The following is a 7,782-nucleotide window of genomic DNA, read 5'->3' on the forward strand; positions in this document are numbered from 1 at the left end:
ATCTGTCTAGTTTATTATTAAATCAAACCTACTGAAAGAAATCTTTTCATCTGGAATAGCCATTTTCAAAGGCAGATTGATTTCTCCATGGATCCAAAATATCGCTGTTTGTCTTTGTCAGCCGCCCAGAAAGAAACGGAGTGTTGGCCCTGAAACATCTACAAAGCAGCTCGGCTGGGAGCATACCCAGAGAGGAAGGAGAATAAATCCTTGACAGTTTGGGCCCCTTTCAACACAGCACGAGCCTGGGCAATTGGCTTCCAGGGACTTCCAGCGGTAGATAAAGTCCGGGAGCGCTGTCCGGCACTATTGACCAGACATAAATAAATGACAGTGAGGACAGAAAGGTAGTTGTAGTTCTGCTAAAAACATTTCGGCTCGTATAAAAATACATACTGAGCAATCCCTGTGTGAGCTCTCCCTGTACAAGATCTGGGGCATTTATTTTAATGCAATAAATGGCTTTCCTACCCACAAAGAGTTTCATTCAGTCAATGGAAGTTTATTGAGCACTTACTATATGCCAGCCCCTGTATAGACTGTATACACCAATAAGCAAAACAATTAAGGATCCCTGCCCTGTAGAGCTGGCTGTTCAGTGGGAAAATTATGTTCAGAGACACTAAACATAACTGAGACAAGTTGTCCAAATCCCACAGAGTCCCACTGTTAGGTTGTGACATGCAGGGTTTACTTGGGGGGGGGGGGAGGAGCTAATAAATGGAGGGTTAAGAAGAGGCATGGGGGCCCTCAATCTGTTATTCCTTTTAAATTGATTTGTTTCTAGTATTAGGGTTTGCTTTTATTTTTCTTTTTAATTTCATTTTGTTATGATTTTTAAACAATTTGAATGTTTATTTATTTATTTTGAGAGGGAGAGCCAGAGAGCTAGCGAGCAACGGAGTGGTAGAAAGAGGGAGACACAGAATCCAAAGCAGGTTCCAGGCTCTGGACTGTCAGCACAGACATACACTTAACCGCCTGAGCCACTCAGGCACCTCTTGTTTTATTATGATTTTTTAAATTTGTAAAATGTTTCCACTGTTCACTGTATTTAAAGAATGTCACCTTCATCTCCATCTATGCAGGCCTTTTCTGCGCCTTCTAGAAAACTATTTTTACTATTTTTTTTTTACTTATCCATCCAAGAGCTTTGTTTTTGGCAGAAAAAAGCAAACATTCTTATTTCTCTTCCTTTTTTACACAAAAGAAAGTATCAAATATTTATCTTTTATCTAATCTTTTGTTCTGAATCTTGTTTTTAGAGTTGTTTCTTTTTAAAAAACTTTTACACAGCTGCTCTTTTTTCTATTATGCTTTATGTAGTAAGTCCCCTATTGATGGATGTTTGCATTGTTTTTAATCTTTTCCTATTTTAAGTAACATCACAATTAATGACTCCTTGCACATAGTGTTTCAGATTTTTAGAGATTCTTAAAAGTAGAAATGCCTAGTCAACAGGTGAATCGAATGTAGCTTTTATTAGTTAATTCCAGATTATTCTCTCTAGAGAGTGCACCATTTTGCACCCCCAACAATTATGACAGCAACTGTTTTTCCACAGCTTCACCAAGAGAGGGTATTAGCAAACATTTGGTGAGCAGAATTTGTTGTTGTTGTTGTGTAATTAACAATGTTACATTAGTTTCAGGTGTACAAAGTAGCGATTTGACAAGTTTACACATCATGCTGAGCTAGCCAGGAGTGTAGTAACTACCATCAGTGAGTAGTAACAGTTTTAAATACTTTTAAAATTCCTTTTCTTCTTACTGTAAGCAAGATGGAGTCGCTTTCCAGATAGTTACGGACCATTTCCTTTTCAAATTGTTTTTTAATTTTAACCACCTGTTCGTATCTTTTGTCCATTGTGCCTCCTTTTCAGGAAAAGTATTTTGGAAACTTTCCTGACTCTGGGGAGAAAAAAAGGCCACTTTTAATGTGATCACAATAAATGAATATATCAACTTGGGGAGAATTGGCATCTCCCTGATGCTACAGTGTCCCAGCCAAGAAGGTGGGATGTCTTCTTATTTGTTCATCTCTGTTTGCGTTTCACAAAGTGTGTTAGAGTTTTCTTCCTATCTATTTTGCACATTGCTTTGCATTCCATTGCTAAAGCCACAAGAGGATGCAGCTGCACATGACTGGAGATAAGCCCATGATCATGCTGACTTGTCGTGCTTTAAATTCATTACCACAGCTCTCGTGCTGCCTCCTCATTCCTGCCAGTCCTGCTGCCCTGTCACTCGGCGTCCCGCGCCCCCAGACAGCTATGCACACCCTCTCCCTTCTCCACTCCCACCCTCATTCAGCTGACTTTTCTGTCTAGTGCCTCATTGAGAAAACCCATCAGAACAAAACAAAAACCAGAAGAGAACTTCTGCAGTTTTCCCTTAGGATAAAAATACCAGCCACCAAATTCAAATCTTTCATACACCCTTCCTCTGGGGGCATGGGGAGGGGAAATAAAAGGGGGAGGGGAGGGAAGCAGACCTCCATTTAGATGTAAATGGATAGTAGAAATCCAAGGGCAGCAGTCACTCAGTAGCCTACCCCAGAAGCCCAGACTTAGAGAAAGACATGGAAGAGGAGGCAGGGCAGTGGGGTCCCGTGGTAGCGGAACCTAACTGATACCAGCCCAGGATCACAGCCCGCAGAAGAGTGGCAGGATGCAGGTCTAAGACCACAAGCTGGTGGTTCGCTCTCCTCCCCTGGGCCCACGAGGGAAGGGTGGACCTTACCCAAAGATGAGTACGCTGTCGAGGCCACGGCAGGGGGCCCAGAGGATGCCTGGGATTGCCAGGTTCGCAGCAAGAATGAAGGCTCCCTCGTCATTCCTATTAAAGCCTAGAGGATGTGTGAGGGCATAGCTGCCGTGACCCAGGCCTCTCTGGAATCCGTCTGATGGGGTTGAAGGCCGAGAGATTGACAGACCGTCACACTGAGAACACAAGATCAACACCAAGCAATTAATAAGCAAGACGGAATGATACAGCTTATTTATATTTACACACTGATATGTCTACTAAATGATGCAGTAGAAACAGTTCAGAAATAGAACAGTATATAGTAAGGTGCTGATCATAGAAAGCTGTGGATAAATACAAGAGATGCTTGCGAATGGACAGATCGCGTAGCTGGAGCCATCCGGTCATGGATGTCGTGATAAAAAGCAGCAGTCTAAAGTTAGATTTTTGTCTCTGGCATAAAGATTCTTAAGGAGGCTTTGCCACGTCGACCTAGGAGTGAGCAGGACAGAGGATGAACATCGGTGACCAGAGGATACCTGATTGACATGTTTTCAGGAAGGGCTTAATTTAGCCAGCAGAGGGCAAACGAGCACAGACACCGTTCTACGATTCACATTCTGGGGAATGTTTGGAATAGAAGAACAGTGTAGGTCTCTCTGGAAAAATAAACAACAAAACCCACCACGAATGTGGTTCCTTTGAAGGAACATATTTAAAAACAGCATGTCTAAGGCAGTGACTGATTTCTTGCTTTTTTAATAAAAAGTTAGAATTTCTTTAAATGATGCATTTCTTTATGGATCCTTAAATGCCTGACAAAATCATGGGAATATGTTTAAATAATTGAACCTAAATTTTAAGAAATACTTTTATTTGAAGATCCCACAGAGATAAAGTCTCTGAAACTTTACCTCAGAAATGGATTTTTTCTTTTCCTTTTAATTTAAATCCAAGTTAGTTGACTCTGAAGAAAATAATCTCTACCAATAGAATTTCAGATCTGGAAGCAGGATATAAGGAAATTTATCCGCTGAGTGGATGATTTTGGTGTCATTCAAAGCAAACTTTTATTTTTTTATTTTTAAAGATTTTATTCTTTTTTTTTTCAAGTTTATTTTTGAGAGAGAAAGAGAGAGAGAGAGCAGGGACACAGGAGAGCGAGAGGGACACACAGAATCTGAAGCAGGCTCCAGGCTCTGAGCTGTCATGACGCACAGAGCCCAATGCAAGACTCAAAGTCACAAACAGCGATATCATGACCTGAGCCGAAGTTGGGTACTTAGTTGACTGAGCTACTCAGGTGCCCCTTAAAGATTTTATTCTTAAGTAATCTCTACACTTAACATTGGGCTCGAACTCACAACCCCAAGGTCAAGAGTTGCATGCTCTATTGATTGAACCAGGCAGGCGCCCCCAAACCACACTTTGAGAGGCCAGCTTTAGTTTGGAAATATGGTCTGCTTTTACACCTCTCAAGCCTTACTGAAACATCATCATTAGGGCTCCCAAGTCACTGAGCAATGAAAGCACTAACCAAGGGAATTAATAGAAGGCAGGATGGCCAGCTCTAACCCTCCTCCATGCAGTGGTGTGAGAAGCTTTAGCTCCTATCCAAACGCAAAACCATCTGTCACAGCTGAAGATCGTTCAGCTCTAAGTAACAGAATATTCAACCACAGAAGCATAAACCACAGGGAACAAGAAGCTCAGAGCTAGGCTCTTCCAGGGGTGGTCAGCAGGTCAGTGGTTTCATTCACAGAATTAACGCCTGATGGTTGCCAAGATGTCTGCCAGATTCCAGGCAGCACAGCCTCCCGCAACAGCTCCGTGAGCAGGGAGGGACGAGCAGACAGAAGTAACTTTCTTCTCTTGCAGCTTTTGCTCTTATTAGTGAGGAAAATCTACCCCCCACCCCAGCCTACTTATATTTCAATGGTCAGAACTACATTACATCTATTTAACAGTAAAGGATGCCAGGAAGCCCCAAGATCAAGGTGCCAGCCAATACCAAAAATCATCCACACAATAGGAGCAAACCAAATTCAAGAGCATAGTAAATGAATCACATACCATGATGAAGTGGGATTTCTCCCTGGGAAGCAATGATGGCTGACCATGCACAAATCAATAAATGTGATACACATTAACAGAATTGAGAATAAAAATCATATGACCACCTCAACAGATGCAGAAGAAAGCATTTCTTTTATAAAACTCTAATCCCATTCACAGGGGCTACCCCCTCCTGACCTCATGACCTTCCAAAGACTCCACTGCAAACACCATCACATTGGGGATTAGGGCTTCAACACATGAAATGTGGGGGGGGGGAGAGTTGGGGGGGGTAGCAGACATTCACCACCCACCAAAAGAGTTTTAACATTTCATTTTCTACTCTATTGTTTAACTTATTGTGTTTCCCTTGTTCTGTGAAAAGAAGGGTCTGTGTGTTGAATAAACAGCCAGATTATTCCCAGGGTAGTGATTGGAGACGTTTCCTCGGGAAGACTCTTGGCAGACAAACAAGACGCACACTATGTGTTTCTGCAGCAGCCCGACAGAGAGCAGCACGCCACTGCTCACGCCCTCCTGGGGACTGAACTGTACCAGTTGTCAAATTAATTTCTTCTTTCTGAAATGTATAACACAGTTCATTCTGGGCTTGTGTCTGTTCAAGAATTTAGAGCCAGAACCTTAGACAAAAGGATTTTAATTGCATGCTGATAAAATGTCAAAACTATTGTGCATAAGATACACGTGCATTAAAAAAAAAAGAACAATAATGCCTCCAGGATTACAAGATAGATTTGCCCCTGTGAGTGGAATCCGTTTTGTAACGCATCAGAAAATCTTCAACCTCCAAGCAAATTCTTACATTCTCTCCTATAAGCCATTTAGACCATGTCTTTCTATTTTTTGGACTGCACAGTAAAACAATACACTAAAATGAGTGGTCTGCAAATTTGGGTAACCTATTTTTAACTTTAAGTGGTAATTTTCACCTCCCTGTGAAAATGTTAATGATGAATAAGGGTCATTGTTTGAGAAAGATGCTTATTCCACAGAACACAGCTGTTATGCCTCATGTTAAAGCATGGAGAGTTGAATCAGAAGGTCACCTTCTCTAACAGTCTTTCTTGCTTTAAAAAGAAAACACTCAAAGACAACAAGGAAATGGCTTGATTTTCAAGGTCATCCAGTGAAGTCATCTAGGTCAAGGAGAGCTTTTCAACCAAACAAGGTCCCATCACTGGTACCCAGAATACCGAGGGTGGGCTCTGGGGTTTAGAGAACAATTGCTAGACTTACCTAGAAATAGAGAATCGTCTCCCAAAAAGGGAAGTTTTCATTTCCAGGTGGTAGGACATATTCTTTGAGGGAGTGATATATGAGAGGCAAGACCCAAAAGTTCTGAGGCATTTGTCAGTATCTAAGTCTAGTATTTAAGCACCAGGCAAAAATGTATCTATACGTTTCTATGGGGCGGGGGTCGAAGTGCCCTTCAGGCACCTGGCGGTCCAACTGGTTCTTCTCGATTTCAACAAAATGGTTCATATATATCTCAGTTTATAAAAACCTGTTCAACAAGTCTGAAGTTACAAAACAGAGGAACACACATCCCACTATTTTCATGATCAAATTACAAGTCTCTTAGCTGCCAGGAGCTCTTTCACATGCAGCCTGAAGTGGTGAAAACCTCTGATTATATAAACTTTTCTGAAGTTCATCCTACAAGCAGAAAAATCACAAAAATATTAGGAGTGGGGCTCAGTGGAGAATTACAATCAAGGAGATGGATCACAGGGGGATTTACTGAAGGAGCAATCAGCCTACAATTAAATGTTTTATGGAGAGGGAGTGGCCGGTGAAAAGACTGCTGTGACACCAGAGTAAGAAAGCATGACCCGTGTCCCCCGGCGTTTGAGGAACGTGAAAACTGGTATGGACTCCCGGTGCAAGGTGTGAGTGGGGGGCGCGCTGGAGCAGGCAGCTGCGGCCAGGGGCACTCCTTTCCCAAACTGACTTCACAGAGGCTCATGACACTGTCATCAGCTTCACGGGGTCCCCAGAGTACGCCCGTTGGGATGAGGAGAGCCAGGTAAGGACCGGAGGGGGATTCCAAGCAATCGCAAAGTCCTGCACTTGAGGGGGGAAATCGTGTAATTAGAAGGAAAGGGGAGAGGCGCCCAGAGAAAAGTCCTTAGGAAAGAAAGCCCGGCCCTCCGACCTTCTCCACAGCACAGGGTGTGTGCCCTGAGGGAGAGGACTGCGCGCAGCCCCAGCTCTGTTAAAAGGCAGGCTGTTCCCTTCCCGCCATCCCCTTCCACCGCCAGACCTGCAGGAGGCTGAGGGGCAGAGCAGGGAAGCAGACGGACAGGCCCTCCCCGCCGCTGGTCTGGGGGGGCTGCAGGTCAGCCCCGGGCTGAGCACGGCAGGTGGAGGTAGGGAGATGAAGTAAAACTTTGATTTGGTCAAGATAGGAATTTGGGGCGCCTGGGTGGCTTAGTTGGTTAAGTGTCCGACTTCAGCTCAGGTCATGATCTCACGGTTCACGGGTTCAAGCCCCACATCAGGCTCTGTGCTGACAGCTAGCTCCAAGCCTGGAGCCTGCTTCGGATTCTGTGTCTCCCTCTCTCTGCCCTCCCCCACTGTGCTCTATCTCCCTCTCTTTTGCTCCCTCTCAAAAATAAAGATTAAAAATTTTAAAAAAAAGGAGTTTTTAATATCTGAAAACAGCACTCTTTTGGCAACTGAAACAATTGAGAAACACGTATCATTTGCCCAAGGTGTCCACAGAACCAGGAAAGAAAATCCTATGTGGTGTGTTTGAGGGCAGGTCATTCCATAAACTGGCTACATAAGTTTGACCATCCATTGCCAAGAGATGAAAAAATAAAGTCTACTGACCTGGAGGCGTTAGATTCTGAGGCAGGGTTTGGGGTGAGATAGAAAAGTCTTTTAATTCTAGTCAGAGGGTAAGAGCAAGGGGACATGAGATTGTCCCTGGAACTTCAAAGCAGGAAAGATTAAA

The 7,782-nt window shown here is 43.4% G+C and overlaps 1 long non-coding RNA gene across 1 annotated transcript; it reads right to left on the reverse strand.

The window, feature by feature from the left end:
- Positions 1-1,462: 1,462 nt before the first annotated feature.
- Positions 1,463-2,895, reverse strand: LOC115305622. The gene is made up of 2 exons (XR_003914902.1): positions 2,742-2,895; positions 1,463-1,910 (listed from the first exon to the last, which is right to left on the reverse strand). It is a non-coding gene; the product is annotated as an uncharacterized LOC115305622 (long non-coding RNA).
- Between the last annotated feature and the right edge of the window lie 4,887 nt (positions 2,896-7,782).

Source organism: Suricata suricatta, chromosome 2 (genome assembly GCF_006229205.1).
Source record: "Suricata suricatta isolate VVHF042 chromosome 2, meerkat_22Aug2017_6uvM2_HiC, whole genome shotgun sequence".
NCBI classification, from domain to species: domain Eukaryota; kingdom Metazoa; phylum Chordata; class Mammalia; order Carnivora; family Herpestidae; genus Suricata; species Suricata suricatta.